The sequence below is a fragment of the Macaca mulatta genome, chromosome 4, assembly GCF_049350105.2.
Source record: "Macaca mulatta isolate MMU2019108-1 chromosome 4, T2T-MMU8v2.0, whole genome shotgun sequence".
NCBI lineage: Eukaryota > Metazoa > Chordata > Mammalia > Primates > Cercopithecidae > Macaca > Macaca mulatta.
Genome location: NC_133409.1, coordinates 169,888,922 through 169,913,864, shown reverse-complemented (window position 1 = coordinate 169,913,864; position 24,943 = coordinate 169,888,922). Strand labels below are relative to the sequence as shown.

Here is a 24,943-nt window from a genome sequence, read left to right as displayed (position 1 = left end):
AAAGATTGGAGAGATTTTTCTGAGTGTCCCCAATCATCTCCAGGAAGAGTCTGAGAGTAGGCCAAGGTCACAGGCCACACTTTTCAGTGTGGGGAGGGAATCACTAGCTGTCCTGGGTAATTTCCCCCTGATTTTTACTACCTAAAAATTCTCCCTGTTGCCTGTCAACATGATTTCATTCTTGTTCTAACCAAGTTTTATACAGAAAGGAAGAATCATTTCTCTATCCTCCTGGCAATTTCCAGTGACCCCAAAAAAAACTCTGCAAGAAGGGAGAGGCATTACCAAACACTCAGACATCCTGCCTTCAGAGTTCCTTGGACCGACCCCCGTTTGTGCCATTGCTGCCCCCTGAAATCTCAGAGAATGTCACCATAGGTCATTGGTCCAGACAGACAGTCCAATCCTGATGAAAAAGTTATAGGTAATGTAAAAAGTTGAATGGTGAATTAAACAGCATCAATGCCTGACACTGGACTGTACATTTGCACAAGTCCTCTTATCACTGAAGGGGGCCTTGAAGACCATCCAGGTCACTGCCCACAGCAGTGTTCCTGACCATTTATCCCCTGGTCTCTTCTCCAACAGGACCTTCCCCAGCTCCCAACATAGCCTGCTCCATTGTCAAGAAGGTCTGTACAAAGTCCCCTCTCTATTAAAAGTTTTACTTATTGAAATTTGTATCTGCCCCTTCCTGATCTTACTTCTAATCTTCCTTTCCTGTAAAAGATTTTTAAATCTTTGAAGATAGCTACCACTCCCTTCATCTAAGGACTTCTCTAGATCTTATGCCATCTTGTTTATGTTCCCCTGAGATTATACCAAATCTGCTCTGATTTATATGGAGAAGATATTGTTTCATTTATATTTTTTATTTTTGAGACAGTATCTCACTCTGGCACCCAGGCCGTAGTGCAGTGGCATGATCGTGGCTCTCTGCAGTCTCAACCTTCCAGGCTCAAGCAATTCTCCCACCTCAGCCTCCTGAGTAACTGGGACCACAGGCGCATGCCACCACGCCCAGTTAATTATTTTTTATTATATTTTGTGTAGAGATGGAGTTTTGTCATGTTGCCCAGGCTGGCATCAAACTCATGGTCTAAAGTGATCCTCCTGCCTCAGCCTTCCAAAGTTCTGGCATTACAGGTGTAAGCCATGGCACACACCTGCAGAGAAGTTCTTAGACATTACCCTGCCTAAGCCTGCTTGATGGCACTAAACAATGGTGTGTTTATTTACAGCTTTGCCTCACAAAATTTGGGGGAAGGAGCTAGAGTTCACCTGAAGCAAATTTAAAGGGTCATATTTATTCAGAATCACAGGGCTGCCCTAGGCAGTGGGGGCCAAGCTGGTGACATCACCCACCCCTACTTCAGGACCAAGTATGTGGGTTCCAGAATTAACTGCCAGAGCTTGAATCTTAGACACACCACGTATTAGCTGTGTGACCCAAAGCGTGTAGCTCAACCTCTTTTTGATTTTCATTCCTTGTCTGTAAAATAAAGATAATCATAATGCCAGCAGCCTCATTAGGGTCATTTGTGAGGATCAGATTATTTAATGAATCCAATCAGTGAGGTTATTGCATGTCACACAGTAAGCAGCTAACAAATGGTGTTGAACATTAGCCGGCATGGAAAATTTGTCTTCAGTGACGCTAGAATGGTTTTGATCCAAACTTGTTGGAGATTTTTGTTTGTTTGGGTAAGTTTCCTCAAATTAGATTATCTTCATTCCCCTCACACTTTTTGTGGTGAGCCACATCTTTTTGAAGGTGATGTTTTATCGTTTCAAATTTTTTTTTTTTTTTGGCGTTTAGATTTCCCCTCAACTTTCCATTCTAATAAATAACACTGCATTTTTTCCCATTTTTGTACTTAAATCTTTGCTAGCCTTTACTCTTGTTTTTAAGAAACAAGCTTTTCTTAAAGTCATTAAAGAGTTGAATTCATGGTTATTTAGTGACCCCGTTGTGGAAAGACCTTTTATTTGTTTATTTTTATTTCAATAGTTTTTGGGGAACAGGTAGTGTTTGGTTACATGGATAAGTTCTTTAGTGGTGATTTCTGAGGTTTGGGTGCACCCGTCATCTGAGAAGTGTACACTGTACCCAATGTGTAGTCTTTTATCCCTCACCTGCCTCGCACCCTTCCCCCTGAGTCCCCAGCGTCCATTGTATCATTTTTATGCCTTTGTTATCATTTCAAAGATGATGCAGTGTTTTTATTTTTAAATATCTGCAGTAAGCTCCATGATCTAGTTGGCATTGATCCTAGAAGTCAGATGTAAAGTCCTAATCAGGACTCCTTTTCTTTCTGATCTTAATTCGGCTGCTCTGTTCTGTGTGTTCTAGTCTCCTATTAGTAAAATGAAGGTGGAATGTGGACCCATGTTGACCCTGAAAGAATTTTAGGAAGATTCTTAATGGACTGCACTTTAAAGAAGTCTTTCCCTTCTCAATTAGAGGCAACTTCATACTCTCAGTCGCTCATGCCAAAAACCTGGAGTCACCCTTGACCCTTTCCTTTCTCTGGTCCCCCACATCTAACCATCTGCAAATCCTATCTGGTCCACACTGTACACACACAGGGATAAGATCAACACTTCCACGTGCTCCTGCTTCCCCGGCCTGAACCTCAGTTGGCCTTGCCTGGCTTGCTGCAGTTTCCCCCACCTGTTCTTCTGTGTCCACATCTGCTCTGCAGCCTGTCCCCACCACAGCAGCCCAGGAGACAGGGTTTGAGAAAGTCAGATAGTGACTGTCTTTGTCAGCTAGGACTGCCATTACAAAAAAACCACACACGGCCGGGCATGGTGGCTCACACCTGTAATCCCAGCACTTTGGGAGGCCGAGGTGGGCGGATCATGACGTCAGGAGATCGAGACCATCCTGGCTAACACGGTGAAACTCCGTCTACTAAAAATATAAAAAATGAGCCAGGCATAGTGGCAGGCACCTGTAGTCCCAGCTACTTGGGAGGCTGAGGCAGGAGAATGGCATGAACCCGGGAGGCGGAGCTTGCAGTGAGCCCAGGCCATGCCACTGCACTCCAGCCTGGGTGACAGAGCAAGACTCCATCTCAAAAAAAAAAAAAAAAAAAAAAACACACACACACACACAGAATGGGTGACTTAGATGACAGAAATTTATTGTCTTTCAGTTCTGGAGGCTCGAAGTCTGAGATCAAGGTGTCAGTAGGGTTTTTTTCTTCGGGGCCTCTCTCCTTGGCTTGTAGAGGTGATGTCTCCTCTCTGTGTCCTCACGTGGTCTTCCCTCTGTGTGTGGCTGTTCCTCATCTCTGCTTATAAGGACACCAGTGATGGTGGATTAGGGCCCACACCAGTGACATCATTGTAACTCCCTCACCTCCTTAAAGACCCTGCTTCCAAATACAGTCGCATTCTGAGGCACTGGGACTTAGGACTTCAACGTACGAATTTATCTGGGGACACAGCTCAGCTCTTAACAATGGCTGTGCCCAAAATACTCCTGTTACCATCCAGCTCGCTAAGAGTAAAAAGCGAAATCCTCCCCGTGACCCAGAAGCCCACTCCCACTCCCAGTTCTTTTGCAAAGAAAAATCTACTTACTCTTCAAGACATTAGTAAAATTCCAGGTCCTCTGTGACCCCTTCTCAGACTCTGGTACAGAGCTCTGCCCTCCTGCACACACCCCTGTTGCACCCTTGCATTGGGTTATGTGTTTCTCTCTATATTCTCTGTTTAATGTGGACAGGAACCGTCCTTGTCTCCTCACCTGCTATGGTTTGAGCATCTCTCCTCCAAAATTCAGGGGTTGAAACCTGAGTATTAATGGACTGCCCCTGTGGTCTCCCTCGCTTCATCGGCTCCCCTCTGTGTTGCTCCCTCCTCCCTCACACAGCAACCTTCCCGCTATTCTCGCACATTCTTAGACATGCTAGATGCCTTCTGATGGGGACTTGGCACCGTCTGTTCCCCTGGATGGATTGCCCTTCCCTCAGATATCCTCAGGGCTCCTACACTCACCTGCCCCGGGTCTCTACTCAAATGTCACGTACTCAACGAGGCCCTTCCTGTTCAAAATGGCAACCGTCCTCGCAACCCAGCCTGTTCCCCAGCTCCTTGTATTCTTATCAAAGCATTTTTCACCATCTAATATTTTGTGTCATTTGCCTTTCGTTCAGTTTGTTGCTCTTCTCACCTAATAGAACATACAGTCCACAAGGGCAGGAACTGTTTTGTTCATGGCCGTATCCAGAGTGCCTACAACAGGGCCTGGCTTATAGGTTTGAGTGAGTGAGTGAGTGAGTGAGTGAGTGAGTGAGTGAGTGAGTGAGTGGGTGAGTGAAAAAATAACTGAATGAATGGAGAGCCTCTCATAGCTACAGTGATATTCTTTCGCTTATTAATCTGCTTCCTATCGATGGATTGAGTTCTCACAAGGCATATGTTATATAAATATTAAGCAGTATTAGTGGTCTTTAACCTTTTATATTTTCTTTATTCTAACAATTTGAACTATTCCCTCTGTTTGGAATGCATTCTCTTCCATCCCATCCTCTACTACCCACAGCAGCTTCTTTCACAAAGAAAAATTCTTGTTCTTCAAGACATTATTAAAATACCAGGTCCTCTGTGATCCCTTCTCAGATTCCTATACAGAGCTTTGCCCTCCTGCACACACCCCTTTTGCATGCTTGCATCAGGTTATGTGTTTCTCTAGATATTCTCTCTTTAATGTGGACAAGAACCATCCTTGTCTGCCCATATGGTATGGTTTGAGTATCTCTCTTCCAAAATTCAGGAGTTGAAACTTAATGGCCAATGTGATAGTATTAATGAGTGGGGCCTTTAAGAGATGATTAGGCCATGAGGGCTCCTCCCTCGTGAATGACATTAAGACCCTTGTGAAAGGGACTTCAAACAGCAGCATAAAGCTCTCTTGGCCTTCCACCATGGGAGGATGTTGCATTTCTCCCAGCCGGAGGATGCAACCCTCACCAGACAGCCAAACCTGTCAGCGCCTTGATCTTGGACTTTCCAGCCCCCAGAACTGTGAGGAAACACATTTCTGTTCTTTTTAAATTACCCAGTCTCGGGTATTTTATTATAGCAGCACAAATGGGCCACAATGGCTCTCGACCCTTAATCTGCCATAGTACCTCTCATGTAGGAAGTATTGTGAAACTATTTGTGGAGTGGGTTTCATTCAAAGTTACTCTAATCTTTGAAATAGAAAAATATCTTACTATTACGATCAATGTTTTGTTATAAACTGTCTCAATTATAGAAACAGGCTTTTGCATACTTATCTGGCAGTGGAGATACATGATCACAAAAGTCGTTTTCCCAAGCAGGCTTATTCATTGCACTCCGTATGTGCTGACCCCTGTGACTTTCCCAAATGTGGGAAACTTGACTGCATAATTTGTGGTAGTGGGGGACTGTGTTCGTGCTTTCCCCTGAAAAAAAACAAAGGAAGAAAAGAAACAGGCTTTTGTGTGGATCCACTCCTGCTTCCCCAGTTGGGCCATTCCTGTTGTGTTGTGTTTGATGTTAGAAGCAACATACAAAGTTCCTCCCTTCAAGTTAAACCTAGGTCTTTGCTTGTCATGTCTGGTAATATCAAACTAGAGCTCCAGATACTATAATTTTGATTATGAACCTAAGTCATCATTGAAGTACATTTTCCCTTCTTATTAATTCTCTTGGAGCAAATCCTTAATGAATGATAAAATGGGAGAGAGGTTATCATCCTCAGCTAAGGTAGGGATGCTAAGATTGCTAAGGTGTAGGGAATCGTATTTGATAGTCCAGCTCTATCCGGTGTCCTCAAACTAAACCTGAAAGTTAACTTCCAGCATTTTATGCTGAGACCTCAAAAATAGGAGCAATCATGTAAGGAGGAGAAAGGCAATGCTGGTACATCCTAGACGGATTAGAGGAAGGAGTGTGTTGGTAGACCAGGTGAGTTCACATGGGAAGAATAATTGAAATCTCTGAGTTTGATCTAAAAAGGCAAAATATGAATGAGTTTTTGCTACTAGTATCATTCATGCATGCTATCAACTGATGCAAAATATCAGTAGATATTTTTAATGATGCCTTATTTACACCCAGTGAGTTTTAGTTTAGGAAAATTTTAAGTATCATACATTTAGTTCTGATGGAAATTGCCACCTATGGGCCTTATAAATGAAAAAGTAAATACGTTTCTAATAAATTCATTCTTTATCTACCTCTTCCTGTCCAAAGTCCCTGAGCAGCTAGATGAAGAAAGCTCTGATATTTGCTAGGAAAAAAATTCAGGCAATTACTGACTTGTAAATCTTGAATGAAAACAGGCCCTGTGAAAAGAAAGGATGGTACCTGTGTTTGCTTAGCAAACAAGATCCACCAATTCTTTGCTCAGTGCATTTTCTAGACCAGGCTCCGTGCTTGGCACTGGGGATGTAACAGTGAATAAAATACAGAAGATACCCTCAGTGCAGCTTAGAACCTGCTGGGAGTATAGACTGGGCAGATCAGTACCCGTGAGAGTACAGGGAAGGAGAAGAATGGACAACAGGAATGTCAACTGGTCTATGAAATTCGGAGTTGTCTTCTCTGAAGAACTGCATTTAAACTAAAAGCTAAAAGAAAGGAATAACCAGATGGAGAGGAGAAAGGGAATGAGAGAACATATAGGCAGATTAGAGGAAGGGGTGATATACTATCTCCAGATAGTGAATGAGGTTTTTAATAAGAAAAGGAAGTTGGCATTTATTCTCCAGGTTTTTAGAAGACGTAGCATAGAGAATGAGATTGATGACATAACATTGTAATCAGATATAAGGAAGAACCAACAGAGAGGACACTGAAGATTTTTTTTTTTTTTTTTTAATTTATTTATTATTATTATACTTTAAGTTGTAGGGTACATGTGCATAATGTGCAGTTTTGTTACATATGTATACTTGTGCCATGTTGCTGTGCTGCACCCATCAACTCGTCATTTACATCAGGTATAACTCCCAATGCAATCCCTCCCCCCTCCCCCCTCCCCATGATAGGCCCCGGTGTGTGATGTTCCCCTTCCTGAGTCCGAGTGATCTCATTGTTCAGTTCCCACCTATGAGTGAGAACATGCGGTGTTTGGTTTTCTGTTCTTGTGATAGTTTGCTAAGAATGATGGATTCCAGCTGCATCCAAGTCCCTACAAAGGACTCAAACTCATCCTTTTTTATGGCTGCATAGTATTCCATGGTGTATATGTGCCACATTTTCTTAATCCAATCTGTCACTGAGGGACATCTGGGTTGATTCCAAGTCTTTGCTATTGTGAATAGTGCTGCAATAAACATACGTGTGCATGTGTCTTTATAGCAGCATAATTTATAATCCTTTGGGTATATACCCAGTAATGGGATGGCTGGGTCATATGGTACATCTAGTTCTAGATCCTTGAGGAATCGCCATACTGTTTTCCATAATGGTTGAACTAGCTTACAATCCCACCAACAGTGTAAAAGTGTTCCTATTTCTCCACATCCTCTCCAGCACCTGTTGTTTCCTGACTTTTTAATGATTGCCATTCTAACTGGTGTGAGATGGTATCTCATTGTGGTTTTGATTTGCATTTCTCTGATGGCCAGTGATGATGAGCATTTTTTCATGTGTCTGTTGGCTGTATGAATGTCTTCTTTTGAGAACTGTCTGTTCATGTCCTTTGCCCACTTTTTGACGGGGTTGTTTGTTTTTTTCTTGTAAATTTGTTTGAGTTCTTTGTAGGTTCTGGATATTAGCCCTTTGTCAGATGAGTAGATTGCAAAAATTTTCTCCCATTCTGTAGGTTGCCTGTTCACTCTGATGGTAGTATCTTTTGCTGTGCAGAAGCTCTTTAGTTTAATGAGATCCCATTTGTCAATTTTGGCTTTTGCTGCCGTTGCTTTTGGTGTTTTAGACATGAAATCTTTGCCTATGCCTATGTCCTGAATGGTACTACCTAGGTTTTCCTCTAGGATTTTTATGGTATTAGGTCTAACATTTAAGTCTCTAATCCATCTTGAATTAATTTTCGTATAAGGAGTAAGGAAAGGATCCAGTTTCAGCTTTCTACTTATGGCTAGCCAATTTTCCCAGCACCATTTATTAAATAGGGAATCCTTTCCCCATTTCTTGTTTCTCTCAGGTTTGTCAAAGATCAAATGGCTGTAGATGTGTGGTATTATTTCTGAGGACTCTGTTCTGTTCCATTGGTCTATATCTCTGTTTTGGTACCAGTACCATGCTGTTTTGGTTACTGTAGCCTTGTAGTATAGTTTGAAGTCAGGTAGCGTGATGCCTCCAGCTTTGTTCTTTTGACTTAGGATTGTCTTGGAGATGCGGGCTCTTTTTTGGTTCCATATGAACTTTAAAGCAGTTTTTTCCAATTCTGTGAAGAAACTCATTGGTAGCTTGATGGGGATGGCATTGAATCTATAAATTACCTTGGGCAGTATGGCCATTTTCACGATATTGATTCTTCCTATCCATGAGCATGGTATGTTCTTCCATTTGTTTGTGTCCTCTTTGATTTCACTGAGCAGTGGTTTGTAGTTCTCCTTGAAGAGGTCCTTTACATCCCTTGTAAGTTGGATTCCTAGGTATTTTATTCTCTTTGAAGCAATTGTGAATGGAAGTTCATTCCTGATTTGGCTCTCTGTTTGTCTGTTACTGGTGTATAAGAATGCTTGTGATTTTTGCACATTAATTTTGTATCCTGAGACTTTGCTGAAGTTGCTTATCAGCTTAAGGAGATTTTGGGCTGAGACAATGGGGTTTTCTAAATATACAATCATGTCATCTGCAAACAGGGACAATTTGACTTCTTCTTTTCCTAACTGAATACCCTTGATTTCTTTCTCTTGCCTGATTGCCCTAGCCAGAACTTCCAACACTATGTTGAATAGGAGTGGTGAGAGAGGGCATCCCTGTCTTGTGCCAGTTTTCAAAGGGAATTTTTCCAGTTTTTGCCCATTCAGTATGATATTGGCTGTGGGTTTGTCATAAATAGCTCTTATTATTTTGAGGTACGTTCCATCAATACCGAATTTATTGAGCGTTTTTAGCATGAAGGGCTGTTGAATTTTGTCAAAAGCCTTTTCTGCATCTATTGAGATAATCATGTGGTTCTTGTCTTTGGTTCTGTTTATATGCTGGATTATGTTTATTGATTTGCGAATGTTGAATCAGCCTTGCATCCCAGGGATGAAGCCCACTTGATCATGGTGGATAAGCTTTTTGATGTGTTGCTGAATCCGGTTTGCCAGTATTTTATTGAGGATTTTTGCATCGATGTTCATCAGAGATATTGGTCTAAAATTCTCTTTTTTTGTTGTGTCCTTGCCAGGCTTTGGTATCAGGATGATATTGGCCTCATAAAATGAGTTAGGGAGGATTCCCTCTTTTTCTATTGATTGGAATAGTTTCAGAAGGAATGGTACCAACTCCTCCTTGTACCTCTGGTAGAATTCAGCTGTGAATCCATCTGGTCCTGGACTTTTTTTGGTTGGTAGGCTATTAATTGTTGCCTCAATTTCAGAGCCTGCTATTGGTCTATTCAGGGATTCAACTTCTTCCTGGTTTAGTCTTGGAAGAGTGTAAGTGTCCAGGAAATTATCCATTTCTTCTAGATTTTCCAGTTTATTTGCGTAGAGGTGTTTATAGTATTCTCTGATGGTAGTTTGTATTTCTGTGGGGTCGGTGGTGATATCCCCTTTATCATTTTTAATTGCGTCGATTTGATTCTTCTCTCTTTTCTTCTTTATTAGTCTGGCTAGTGGTCTGTCAATTTTGTTGATCTTTTCAAAAAACCAACTCCTGGATTCATTGATTTTTTGGAGGGTTTTTTGTGTCTCTATCTCCTTCAGTTCTGCTCTGATCTTAGTTATTTCTTGCCTTCTGCTAGCTTTCGAATGTGTTTGCTCTTGCTTCTCTAGTTCTTTTAATTGTGATGTTAGAGTGTCAATTTTGCATCTTTCCTGCTTTCTCTTGTGGGCATTTAGTGCTATAAATTTCCCTCTACACACTGCTTTAAATGTGTCCCAGAGATTCTGGTATGTTGTATCTTTGTTCTCATTGGTTTCAAAGAACATCTTTATTTCTGCCTTCATTTCGTTATGTACCCAGTAGTCATTCAGGAGCAGGTTGTTCAGTTTCCATGTAGTTGAGCGGTTTTGAGTGAGTTTCTTAGTCCTGAGTTCTAGTTTGATTGCACTGTGGTCTGAGAGACAGTTTGTTATAATTTCTGTTCTTGTACATTTGCTGAGGAGTGCTTTACTTCCAATTACGTGGTCAATTTTGGAGTAAGTATGATGTGGTGCTGAGAAGAATGTATATTCTGTTGATTTGGGGTGGAGAGTTCTATAGATGTCTATTAGGTCTGCTTGCTGCAGAGATGAGTTCAATTCCTGGATATCCTTGTTAACTTTCTGTCTCGTTGATCTGTCTAATGTTGACAGTGGAGTGTTGAAGTCTCCCATTATTATTGTATGGGAGTCTAAGTCTCTTTGTAAGTCTCTAAGGACTTGCTTTATGAATCTGGGTGCTCCTGTATTGGGTGCATATATATTTAGGAGAGTTAGCTCTTCCTGTTGAATTGATCCCTTTACCATTATGTAATGGCCTTCTTTGTCTCTTTTGATCTTTGATGGTTTAAAGTCTGTTTTATCAGAGACTAGTATTGCAACCCCTGCTTTTTTTTGTTCTCCATTTGCTTGGTAAATCTTCCTCCATCCCTTTATTTTGAGCCTATGTATGTCTCTGCATGTGAGATGGGTCTCCTGAATACAGCAGACTGATGGGTCTTGACTCTTTATCCAGTTTGCCAGTCTGTGTCTTTTAATTGGAGCATTTAGTCCATTTACATTTAAGGTTAATATTGTTATGTGTGAACTTGATCCTGCCATTATGATATTAACTGGTTATTTTGCTCATTAGTTGATGCAGTTTCTTCCTAGCCTCAATGGTCTTTACATTTTGGCATGTTTTTGCAATGGCTGGTACCGGTTGTTCCTTTCCATGTTGAGTGCTTCCTTCAGGGTCTCTTGTAAGGCAGGCCTAGTGGTGACAAAATCTCTAAGCATTTGCTTATCTGTAAAGGATTTTATTTCTCCTTCACTTATGAAACTTAGTTTGGCTGGATATGAAATTCTGGGTTTAAAATTCTTTTCTTTAAGAATGTTGAATATTGGCCCCCACTCTCTTCTGGCTTGTAGAGTTTCTGCTGAGAGATCTGCTGTTAGTCTGATGGGCTTCCCTTTGTGGGTAACCCGACCTTTCTCTCTGGCTGCCCTTAAGATTTTTTCCTTCATTTCAACTTTGGTGAATCTGGCAATTATGTGTCTTGGAGTTGCTCTTCTCGAGGAGTATCTTTGTGGCGTTCTCTGTATTTCCTGGATTTGAATGTTGGCCTGCCCTACTAGGTTGGGGAAGTTCTCCTGGATGATATCCTGAAGAGTGTTTTCCAACTTGGTTCCATTTTCCCCCTCACTTTCAGGCACCCCAATCAGACGTAGATTTGGTCTTTTTACATAATCCCATACTTCTTGCAGGCTTTGTTCATTTCTTTTTCTTCTTTTTTCTTTTGGTTTCTCTTCTCGCTTCATTTCATTCATTTGATCCTCAATCGCTGATACTCTTTCTTCCAGTTGATCGAGTCGGTTACTGAAGCTTGTGCATTTGTCACGTATTTCTCGTGTCATGGTTTTCATCTCTTTCATTTCGTTTAGGACCTTCTCTGCATTAATTACTCTAGCCATCAATTCTTCCACTTTTTTTTCAAGATTTTTAGTTTCTTTGCGCTGGGTACGTAATTCCTCCTTTAGCTCTGAGAAATTTGATGGACTGAAGCCTTCTTCTCTCATCTCATCAAAGTCATTCTCCGTCCAGCTTTGATCCGTTGCTGGCGATGAGCTGCGCTCCTTTGCCGGGGGAGATGCGCTCTTATTTTTGGAATTTCCAGCTTTTCTGCCCTGCTTTTTCCCCATCTTTGTGGTTTTATCTGCCTCTGGTCTTTGATGATGGTGATGTACTGATGGGGTTTTGGTGTAGGTGTCCTTCCTGTTTGATAGTTTTCCTTCTAACAGTCAGGACCCTCAGCTGTAGGTCTGTTGGAGATTGCTTGAGGTCCACTCCAGACCCTGTTTGCCTGGGTATCAGCAGCAGAGGCTGCAGAAGATAGAATATTTCTGAACAGCGAGTGTACCTGTCTGATTCTTGCTTTGGAAGCTTCCTCTCAGGGGTGTACTCCTCCCTGTGAGGTGTGGGGTGTCAGACTGCCCCTAGTGGGGGATGTCTCCCAGTTAGGCTACTCAGGGGTCAGGGACCCACTTGAGCAGGGAGTCTGTCCCTTCTCAGATCTCAACCTCCGTGTTGGGAGATCCACTGCTCTCTTCAAAGCTGTCAGACAGAGTCGTTTGCGTCTGTGCAGAGGTGTCTGTGTGTCTTAGTTTACTGTGCCCTGTCCCCAGAGGTGGAGTCTACGGAGACAGGCAGGTTTCCTTGAGCTGCTGTGAGCTCCACCCAGTTCGAGCTTCCCAGCAGCTTTGTTTACCTACTTAAGCCTCAGCAATGGCGGGCGCCCCTCCCCCAGCCTCGCTGCTGCCTTGCCGGTAGATCACAGACTGCTGTGCTAGCAATGAGGGAGGCTCCGTGGGTGTGGGACCCTCCCGGCCAGGTGTGGGATATGATCTCCTGGTGTGCCTGTTTCCTAAAGCGCAGTATTGGGGTGGGAGTTACCCGATTTTCCAGGTGTTGTGTGTCTCAGTTCCCCTGGCTGGGAAAAGGGACTCCCTTCCCCCTTGCGCTTCCCAGGTGAGGCAATGCCTCGCCCTGCTTCAGCTCTCGCTGGTCGGGCTGCAGCAGCTGACCAGCACCGATCGTCCGGCACTCCCCAGTGAGATGAACCCAGTACCTCAGTTGAAAATGCAGAAATCACCGGTCTTCTGTGTCGCTCGCGCTGGGAGTTGGAGACTGGAGCTGCTCCTATTCGGCCATCTTGCTCCGCCCCCCGACACTGAAGATTTTTAAGAAAAATCAGGCCAACAGGAGTCCCAAATGGTTTACTCATGTATTTATGTAGAGAAAAAACATACAGGTGGGATCAGCTGCTAAGGACATATTCAACTCTGTAACTGCAGATTAGATATATTGAAGTAGGTTAACTCTCATGTGAAATTTTGGAGAAATAGAATGGCTTTACCTCTGCTGGCATATTTGATGTACATCTGTGTTAGCATGGATAAGCCAGTCCAATCTGGATGGTCAACTAGATGCAGGAAAGTTCCAGAATCGTCTTGAACTCTTAGCAACACCCATTGATCACTGCATGCCAAGCATTGTAATAGGCACAGAATGACAAAGCAATCTTTCCTTTAACATAATGACATTGATAAGTTCATACAAATAGTTTATTATTTCTTATAATTTCCCCTTTTTGCATTTACATATTAGCTGGAGATTGTCAAGAATATTGAAAAAGGAATAGTTTTTACATTAGACAGAAGAAATTGAAATCAGTAGACCCCGAAATCCCTCCAAGCTCTAGAATTCTATTATCCCATGATTATTTTTAGGCCTTTCAAAGAGTGTAATACAATTTATAATCCTTGGATAAATACATTTCATGGTGACAATTACTTTTCTTCATGTTGCCTCAAAGGTCACAGGAAATTCTAAAGAATAATTCTGGCTGCTAAACTAGATGATCCCTAGGGTTTCTTTTAGCCTTAACAGTCTAACATAATTATTGTATTGGCTTGTGTCTGTAATGTTTCACCTGCTAATTAGGGTGTTCCCTGATAATACACAGATGTGAATCAGTGCCTCAGCAAGAATGAAACTCTGAATACCTAGGTGTTATTTGCTTGTGAAGTGGTGTTGCTGTGAAGTTCCGTGTTTCTTCATGACATAACAAATGGCCTACATTGTTAAATGAAATATGTTTCCAGGGAAAGATTCTCTTCTTATGGTGATGATCATCTCTTCAGCATCTCACACAATTCCAGTTAGACATTTGTCCTTGCCCCTTGGAAGCCAGCACTGTCAATCTCTTACTTTAGGTCAGTTATTTGCTTTTAAAGCCTAAATTTATCATCTTTAATTGGCTACACGTACATGTTGTTTTTCAGATTTAACTGCTATTCCAAGGTACAGATGTGGTTTTAGTGCAAAATAATGTCATTATGAGCAAGACCTGTCCTTCCCTATAAGGTTGGCAAGGAAACTGTCTAACCAATTTCCTAAGTTAATTGTTTAAGGAAAGTTAAAATGAGACCGTACAAACCATTAACACCTTTTTAAGGCTAAAAAGATGAAAAAAAAAGGAAGTGTGTTTTCAAAAGAAAGTGAATCTGCTTTTGATTTTTTTTTTTTTGGTTTCCTTCAATAGAAATCCTGCCCTTTTCCAGTGCACAAATATTGATTATTTGATCTTAGAAACCGTTGTCCAGAAAGTTTTGTGAATCAAAACTATTAAAATACTAAAGGAAATATTTTAATAAATTAGCGGATAATATCTATAATGACTAATTTATGATAAATTGTTGGTGTTGACATGCACTCCTAGTTAAAACAGCAGCTCTCAGCGTTGATGTCCAGGAAGCACACTGCACCAGCATTGCCTTCTAATTTCGCAATTGCCTGTGAGGTGGGCACCTAGGTTTCTCCATTTAACTGATGAGGAGCCAAAGACCAAGAGACTAGGTTAGCGAATGGTCCAACTGGGACTTGCGCAGTCCTGCTGACTCTGTGTCCTGCCTTTTTAGTACCCATGCTCAACCAAGCATGCTAGAACACCCACCAGCATCTAGGGACAAAGTCAAATAGAAAAGCCACCGCCGGTTTCTCCATCAGAAATAGAGAATGCTGGGAGGGATGGGCTGTTGGTCAGACTCTGTGTGTCTTATGGTTTTGTTCATCACATCCCAATCCCAGACAGTATTTCAGAAATGTGGGTCATTCATTGGTCCCTGAAAGGACAGAGGCTGTGAACAAATTAATTTAAATCCATTACCACTGATGGAAAAAAAAAACTCAAAATACGTTTTCTATTCAGGAAGGCTCAGTGCCCTCGTCTATATATAGAACAGCATAGTTTCTTGCTGACTAAAGTTCAACAAAAAACAAAAGCTTTAATGTTACATGTCTTATCTTAGAAGGCCAATCCTAGGCCATGATAAACCACACGATGTATGCCTGCTTTCCTAAAAAGAAGCTGATTAACTATTTTCTTGGGCTACAGTGGTTATTTCTGCTATTTTTCAGCCTCAGGCACTGCAATTTGCAGCATAATTTCTCACACATTTTTGGTCTCCAGGAGGAAAGTGGCTGATTGTTCTCTCTCTCCTCTGAAAACTCACTTCCTAACTCGTGCAGATTAAATTACAAAAGCTGTTCCTGTTGAAGTTTAATTTGGTTTTCAGTGTCATATTTGTAGATTATAAATTTTCTCTGTCCTTTGAGGAGATTAATGTCTTTTTTTTTTTAACAATGGATGCATTTAAAATCAGATACCAGAAAGCAATATTCCCTTTATTACATGTTTTTCTTTAGAAATGATAGTGAAATGGATCCCACCTACTTTAGAGAAAGATTAAGGATTTAAAAGAGACAATGATTTTCAATTTTATGACCTGCACTTGATTCCCTACAACAGTTTCAAAGGTGTTTGCCAGCCAGTAATTCTCCTCCCATGGATGGGTCACAGTGATTTCCTACTCATCAGCCTGTACCATGGAATGGAGATAAAGTGATTATTACAAAGCTCCCTTGAAAAGGGAGTGACTCTTATAATGACCTGGACTCACGGTAGATGTCTTGGCATTCATTCCTGTATGAATGACTGAAAGTAAGGTCTGTGCTTTACCCTTATCCAGTAATGAACATGAAAGGTAAGTCAGTCTCTTCATTTTTGAAGTCTAGAGAACCCTTAAAAACATTCAGCCATTGAAATGGTAGGAAAAGTCCAGGCACGGTGGCTCACTCCTGTAATCCTAACAACTTCGGGAGCCCAGGAGTTTGAGACCAGTCTGGGCAACATAGCGAGACCCCATCTCTACAAAAAAAAATCAAAAAATTAGCCAGGTGTGGTGACATGCACCTGTTAGTCCCAGCTACTCAGGAGACTGAGGCAGGAGGATTGCTTGAGCCCAAAGGTCCAAGGCTGCAATGAGCTATTAAAAAAGAAAAGAAAAGAAAAGAAAAGAAGTGGTAGAAAAAGGGAAGGGAGACAGAAATGGTTATCTGCCTGGGCTCTCAACCTGTGCATCTCCTACTTAGTTTAACAGAGTCAAAGAGAAGAGTTGAGTGTTCCAAGAAGAAGTCTTGGTAAAGGTCATTCTTGGTGTGAACAAGACCAGGTGAAGAGAGTACAGCTTTTCACCTCCCTAAGGTGTCCTGTAGATGTGATGAGAGGAAGGCAGTTTTAAATGTGTGCCTTTTATCGATTCGGGACTGCCATTTTCCTCTCAAGCTTTCCAAATACATCTCTTTTCAGTGTTGTGCAAATAGCAAGCCTTCTGTTTTAGGGATACTTCTGTTCATTCTTTTCTGTTCATTTAAGCTGTTCCATCCTCTAGGGGAAAATAAGGACGAAACAACGTCCTCATCCTTGTGAGCTTACTCATTAGTGGGAGCAACAGGTAATAAGCCTATGAATATGTAATATGATGTCAGGCGGGGACAGGGCACTGAAGAACCATCATGCAGGGTCCTGGGAGGAGTGTGGTGGTGATGCCTCTCTATCCTCCAGGAGATGTGTCATTAAAGTGGCCACAATAGACACGAAACCCACCGCATGCCCCTTTTCATCACCAGCGCTCCATTGTGCAAGGCTGGATTATCCAGCCTGGTAATTATTCTGTCCTCCCTCTTGTCGCCTATTCTTTCTGCACACCTACTCACCCTCAGCCGTGTACTACTTACACAAAACTTGTATCCCCAAGTCTAGAATTCAAACCCCCTCCCTACGTGTTCCACAATAGCCCTCATCATGGGACTCTTCACAGCAAAATTCATAGCGAGAGAGTAGCTGGATTGTGTGAACATCTGTTATCCTTGCTTTTTGTTATAAAAATATTATATTCCATGGTTTTTAAAATTTGCAGTATAAATTGCATTTCATAGTCAGCATATACATCTATGGAAAAAAATGATGGGCTTTGCTGATTCTCCAGGAGAAGGCAACGTGGTTCATGGAAAGAACACAGGGCCTGGGTGGGAAGACCTGAGTTCACATCCTGCTGTGATCACCACCGAGAGATCACTTGTGTTCTCAGAGACTTCATGTGCCCATTCATGCAAATCAAGATAATAACAATACCCTTCTTAACTCTGCAAGTTTTTGTGGCGATTAAATGAGATGATGAACATTTACAACACACTTTCATGGGACACTAAAGGACCATCTGTGGTTGCCGTGTGGTTGTTTTGAAAGATGCCCCTGCTCCTTCATCCTGAGCTGTGGAACCCGCTGGTATCTGTAAGACATTGTGTGGGAATATTCTGAAATGGTGCATCTGTCCAACATCCTGTGAACATCATGGAATGCTCTTTAGTTTCTGCACGTTCATCCCTCTTATGTTTGTCAAGAAAATGACGTTATTGAGTGCTACCTAGATGACAGGGAGCAGAAATTCATCTGTTTTTCCCCTGGAAAATAATTTAAGGCCTTTGGTCTTTGTTTAAATTCATTATAGGATGTTAGTATAAGAAGAAACCATATAGATCATATCAAGCTCAATGACGTCACCTTACAAAGCAGCCTAACTTTGGACAGTCTGAATTGAAGTGGGCTGAGGGCCTGTGAGTATAGAATTGGAAACTGGAATACCATAAGCTCTCTCTGTTACCTCTTCTGTGGACACACAGTCCTGGAATGAAGGCCACACCATACCAACGTGCTCTTGCTTGCATAGATCTCTGTGCCTTTGCTCCTCGAGTTGTCTTCTTAGGCAAAAGAACTCTAGAGCACTATTCCCAAAATCCTAATGCTCCTTTCACAAAGAGAATTTCCCTACAACAGCAAGACTCTATCTAAGGGTCAGGGATCCTAATTTTAGCAAATTAAGTAATTGGAAATGTCATGTGATGTACTCTGATTGCGTGTGACTTCAATTCAAATATTTGATCAACTTATCCATCAGTTCCAAACACACGTGCCATGATGAGGTTGAGGCAGGAAGATCATCAGCCTCTGTCTTGGAGAGGCTCGCAGTTAATGGGGGTGGGGGTAAATGCTTAGCCTGTAATTATAACCTAATGTGGCAGATGCTGTAACAAAGCTGGGAACAGAGGCTATGGATGTGCAGAGAAGGGACTGATTTCCATTTTTAAAAATCAGAAAAGGATGCTCAAATGAAATGAGATTTGAGCCATCCCTGAAGGATAGGCAGGATACTCTTTCTAGGCCAAAACCTGAAGGGTGAGTTCTGGGGTGGAGCAACTGCAGGAGCAGAGGGAGGAAGCAAGAAAGTCCACATTGTACTTGGGCAGTGGCACGTGGTCTGATGTGGCTGGAACACTGGGGAGACAGTAAAGAATTATAACAAATGAGATTGAAAGGAGTTGGGGGGTCAGATCGTGAAGCACCTCTTAGTCCATGCTATAGAGGGTGGCGTTGACCCAGTTTACAGTGAGGCCTTTCCTGACTCTTTTGATTAGGAGAATTACATGATCAGACCGGTTTGACAGCAGAATAGAGGGTGGACTGGGTGGATGCGGAGGGGGAGGTTCTAGAAGGAGAGTAAGGTTTGGAGCCACTGGGGGACCACTGCCTCTACATAGGCAGTAGTATAGTGACATCAGTAGATCAGGTCCTATAGTCTGACAGCCTGAATTCAATGTCTGCATCCCTCTGGTTGTGTGACCTTGGCCACGTGCCTTTGTGTTTTCCCGTCTAAAATGGGAAGATCACAATAGTACCTATCTTTTAGGATCCTTGTGAAGCTCAAGTAAATCAACACATGGGACAGTGTGAGCATTTAGAAATGTTAACTTCTGGTATCATCTGCAATAATCCAGTTAGAATGAACAAAGGTGGCCGGGCCCAGTGGCTCATGCCTGTAATCCCAGCACTTTGGGAGGCCAAGGCAGGTGGATCACGAGGTCGGGAATTCAAGACCAGCCTGGCCAAGATGGTGAAACCCTGCCTCTACTAAAAATACAATAATTAGCTGGGCTTGATGGTGGGCACCTGTAATCCCAGCTACTTGGGAGGCTGAGGCAGAGAACTGCTTGAACTCAGGAGGCAGAGGTTGCAGTGAGCCAAGATCGCGCCACTGCACTCCAGCCTGGGTGAGAGTGAGACTCTGTCTCAAAAAAAAAAAAAAAAAGAATGAACAAAGGCTCCATCTCGGAGGTTAGGATGAGATTCTTCACGTTTACCTGTGGTTTTAGAAGCTAGTTAGCCCTTAGGAAGAGGGAGGGTGAAAACAACCCATATGCAATGAAGTCCATTTGAATCTGAAGCCAACTAAATGCCTAATGCCAAAGAATTTTGATGTGAATGGTCTAGAATAGATCTTATTACACGAGTCAGCAATTCCTCAGGGAGGTTGATAGGTACTCTGGAAGATGTGACTCTCAGGCCACTGAGTGTCATTCAGTAAATCACTGATCTGGGCAACAGAATGAGAAAACCTGTTTCACTCAAGCATCAGCTTGGAGCTCTTGCATTCATGAGGTAACAGCTCAGGAACTGAAAGCAGGCGTGCAAGTAGCTGAGTAAGTAGAACCCCAAGAGCATCAGCGTCTTGGTACAGCCCCCAGAGTGCCAGCCTCAGACCTGACAAGTCAGGAACTCACGTGAGAGGATCTGGACAGTTCTTCATCATTCAGCGAATGCTGCAGATTCCTGATAATACCTAAGTGGCTTTTGAGGAGACTCACATGGTATAGTGCTGAGAATGCAGCAAGCAGCAAAGCCACTGTGGATGCTCTAGGCCAGTGCCTCCTAATCTGAGATGATTTTCGTCCCCCAGAGGACATTTGGCAATGTCTGAAGATTGTTTTGGCTGTCACAGTTGGAGGAAGTGCTGCTGGTATCCGGTGGGTGGAGGCCAGGGGTACTGCTAAGTATACTACAATGCACAGGACAACTCTCAAAGCAATGAATTTTCTGGCCCAAAATGTCAGTCATGCCTGTGTTGAAAAAGCCTGCGCTAGACCAACATTTAACCAAAATGGGATACCTGCATCATTGGTGGTACAGAAAATGAGTTTAGGACAACCTTTTATTAGTTTTAATATTTTATTGAATATTATATGCACTTATGCATATATCAGTATTGAAAATATATGTATTACAAATATAAAAATATATCTTAACATGTTATAAACCTATATGATTTACATATAAAACCTGTTATTACAAAGATAGCATTTGCTTAGGATGAGGTTACAATAGTGTTTAAGTTTTTTTAAAAGTACCACACTGACTTAAAAAATTACAAAGTAAATAGTAGTGTAAATGGACTTCAAAGATGCCATACACAAAAAATTAAGGAGGTAGGAGTATAATCAAGGTTTAGAAAACATTGGTTCGGATCAGGGCTCAGAAAACATTTTCTGTAAAGAACCAGATAGATAGTAAATATTTTCAGCTCTGTTGCAACTACTCCACTCTGCTATTTTGGTGCAAAAGCAGCCAAGGTGATCGGTGAATGGATTGGTCTCCTGAATGCCCTGAGTATTAAACTCAGTGCCCCAGGAGTGGCCTGGTCATGGCAGGGTAGAACACTAGTTAGTAGGACTTAAAATAGTTATAAAGTAATAATGCCCATTTTTCACACACGTTGACAAGGCATGATATTTCCTCCATCTTGCATGGGTACATTTAGTGGGGTTTGTGTTTTATCAAAAAACACATCTCATAAGTATCACAGTTCAACTTTTGCATGCAGAATTTGTAATAGAGTGGGTTCAAATTTCAAGCCCTTCCTTTACCAACTGTGTCCTTGTGGGCCTATTCAATTACCCTTTCAGAGCTTCAATTTCCTGCTTTGTAAAATGGGGAGAACAGCACCTGTCCTGTACAGTTGTTGGAAAGGTGAAATGCAACACTGTGGGTGAAAATTACACATTTAGTAAATGTTCTCTCTATTCACTCTCGCTTCTTTCCTTCTCTCCTTCAATTCTTCCACTTATTCATTGAGGATGCCCTTTTTATCATTGCCATTGATAAAGATGCTAACCAAGTCTAGAGCACCACATCCCTGCAGCACACCACTAGATGCCTCTCTGAAAATTAAAAAACAATCCCTTAGTTAATACCTTTTGAACATGTTTTGCCAACTGCTTACAAATGTACCTAAACATCAGTCATTCCAGCCTGTATTTCTTTCCTTCGGCTAAAGTAATAGACAATTACTGAGCATCTATTTTGTGTCAGGCACGATACTAGGCACTAAGCATGGTAATAGGTACCAGATACAAACAGAAGACATGGCTTCTGCCCCAGATACAAACAGAAGACATGGCTTCTGCCCCAAGGAGCCTACAGCCTTGGGTGGTGAAGAGAAGATAGTAAGCAAACAGATGATCATGGTTTTCACACCTGACGACTCTCCTGTAAACACAGGCAAGGCATTGACTGAGACAAGTATTGAGAAATAGGAATGAATGAGGTGAAGATGGTTTGGGAACACATTCCAGGGCAAGAGCATTGAATGCATAGTTGCAGGTGATCAAGGGGTTAGTTGTTTGGAGACAGAAGTAAAGAAGTGGGAATGAGTTTGTGTTAATAATTTGGGCCAAATTATGTAGGGTGTGGCAGGCACATGACACTATGTTTAAGCTACTCTTTGCAGGCTAATGGTTTTCACCTTCCTTTTGGAATTAGAGCCTGTATTTAGAGCAGATCTAGGGGATAACTATATTATATAAAACTCGTGCTACAGAGACTGATGTTCTGCTGGGTGTCCGTCACCAGCGGGACAGAGGCCACGTGTCATAAGATGCTGCATTTGAGTTGATTTGGTTCTTTGCCTCAAATAGTACAGTTCATGATGCGTTAACTGAATTTTCATTTGCATCACTCCCAGAGCAGTAGTTTTGTAGACTTGAGAGGCTTTCAAAGTTCTCTTGGGTGAGGCTCTTAGATCCGAGTTTTAGAAAGTCGCTCCAACAGCTCTGGAGACTGGACTGAAACTGAGTATGCTGTGAAACCACTTGAAAGGCCATGTCTGTCAATAACCAGTGAGGGTCTCATTTGAGGCCGTGTCAACAGGCGACTTCACATGCACCAGCCCTACAAAAAAGGCATGATTTACCCCGTTTTGCAGTTGAGGAAGCCAAGATTCAGAGGTTAAACAATGTGACCAGTGTCAAGAAGACAGTAAGTGGCAAAACATGGACCCAGATCTGTCTTGACTCCCCAAACTGAGGCCACATGTTAACCTTCCCAGCCTCCTTCTCAGCTAACTCCTGTACTCTCCTTTCTTTTCTTGCTCTCCTGTGGTTCTCCATAGTTACAAAAGGGGTGGGTTTATCGGGGCATTTGTCTTCTTCTCAGGACTCTTCCTGATGTGTAGTTGGCATTCAGTGGATATTTATTAATAGAATGTTTTACAATTCTTTTGGTGGATTCACGTAGCTTCCTGGAAAACTACCTCCTTCATTCTTAAGGAAAATTAGGCATTCAAGAACATGCTAGGGTTCACACATCAAGAAGATGACCTGATTGGTCCCAGAGGTCTTTAGCTGTTTCTCTAGTGCCCCAACAGGCAGTCATTGGGCACTTGACCAATCCCTATTTGACAAACCCAGTAGCATGGTACCTGGTACCTTTCAAAGTAGCCAGCTGCCCTCCATTTAATCCCATCCTATTGAAGAAGGTCTCACGCTGCCCATGTATCTTTGAAAGAGAAGAAACCACAGCCTCTCGTTGATCACACACTACCTATGAGGTGGAGTTTCTTATCTTCCTTTGCGTTTTTCGCTCTTCTTTATCTTCTTGAATCAACTTGGAGCCTTCTACCTTAAGGAAACTCATGCTTTCTGGTTTCCAACTTTTTTCCTTAAAAGATTCTTCCCACCAAACAAGAATATCTATTGACTGCTTTCATCCCCAGCTCCCGGCTTCTGTTATCCCTAGCTCTGTGCCTTTATAGGAACCATTGCTAATTAAACCATTGCTAATTAGAAAGTGGAGAGAGGAAAGACAGGATTTGGGCAAAATATGAGCCGTGGAATTACATTTTTTTGCCTCTTCCATCCTTACTTCCTATAATACCCAATGTGGAAATCCAAGCACAGTTGGAATGGAGTGGCTGTCACTGATAAAAGGGCTGCTTTTGCAGGGTGAGCACCAAGTCCCTAGCCCCACTCCCATCACCCTTTGCCACTCTGGGGACTTCACCCTCCTGCTCCCATTGTCATTTGTATTAAATTAGGTGGGAAATGGACCGACGTAAACCACTAATGTGGTAAACCACTAATAAGATGCTGCATTTTTATAAATATATGATTTAATACTATTCAGTAGTTGGCTTTTTTTAAGTTGATTTAGTTCATTGCATTGAACATCATAGCTCATAATGTGTTAACTAGATTTTTCCATTTGTGTCACTGAAGAGTTATGTGAAAACTACAAAGAGAAAAACAGCTCTTTGGAAACAATGGAAGGAAGGAAGTTAATTGAATTTACATTAGGCATAGCAATAATTTAAAGCATAATTGAAAGTTTCAGAGGAGAGGCATGTATTCATATGTCCTAAGTCAGATTTCTTTTGGATAAAATATTCAAATGTAGAACTTACTGATATATAATATAACCTCATGCTCCATTTTCCTTATGCATGTCAAACACTTTTGGATGGTAAAATGCATTGAGTTTCCTGTGTTTAGAAATTCCTTAAATGAAAGATATAAATTCCACTTCCAGTTAATCTGAAAAAGAATTACAAAATTTAACTGTGGTTTCTGGCTTCATATTCTTATGATACTTGCTAGATTTCATGCAAAGCCCGTCATAAAAAGGGTTCTAAGTTACTACATAATCCTCAGCTAGAGGATTCAGAAAATAATTATTTTCTTTATTTTTGATGACATGCATTTACTAACTTTCGAACAACAAACTTGTATAGATTTTTTTTTTTCTTTTTGAGATGGAGTCTCGCTCTGTTGCCAGGCTGGAGTGCAGTGACATGATATCAGCTCACTGCAACCTCTGCCTCCCAGGCTCAAGTGATTCTCCTGCCTCAGCCTCCCAAGTAGCTGAGACTACAGGTGTGTGCCACCACGCCCAGCTAATTTTTGTATTTTTAGTAGAGACGGGGTTTCACCATGTTGGCCAGGATGGTCTCGATCTCTTGACCCCATGATCCGCCTGCCTTGGCCTCCCAAAGTGCTGCGATTACAGGCATGAGCCACCACGCCCAGCAGTATAGCTTTTTTAGTTAATAAAGATATTTGATCCAAGTTGGTTCAACTTAAGAAGTAGAACCAAAAACATCATCCTCGATGCCTCTTAGAAAATTGACCTGCAAAATATCCAGACTGGCATTACCTGTGGCTCCCTGTGGGAGATAACTTTCTGTAGGTCATCGCTGATGATGTCATGCATGGGTCTCCAGCCTTCTGTCCATCCCCCTCTTCCCTTTCTCAGCATCTCCAGCCACAGCATTTCAGTCTTTCACACACTTAGTCCCTATCAGTCGCCCTGTGTAGCTTTAGAAAACTAGAACCTCAATTATTATCTTTCTCTCCTGAAACTGAAGCTTCACTAGCAGATTAATGCTTTACCTTTGCTTTTAATTTTTTTAATTATGGCAAATACAGAAAACATAAAATTTGCCATCTTAACCATTCTAAAGCATACAGTTCAATGACATTAAGTACGTTCACATCATTGTGCAACCATCACACCACTCACGAGGAGCTGCATTTATTATTTTCTATTCCCATCAGGAAATGGTGCCGTCTTAAAATGATTCCCTGTAAG

At 41.9% G+C, this 24,943-nt stretch overlaps 1 protein-coding gene and 1 non-coding gene across 9 annotated transcripts in view; both read left to right on the top strand.

Annotated features, from left to right (window-relative positions):
• Positions 1–24,943, top strand: part of PHACTR1 (phosphatase and actin regulator 1) — a 585,520-nt gene that overhangs the window by 498,886 nt on the left and 61,691 nt on the right.
• Positions 5,287–5,447, top strand: LOC114677928 (U1 spliceosomal RNA). The gene has a single exon (XR_003729343.2). It is a non-coding gene; the product is annotated as a U1 spliceosomal RNA (small nuclear RNA).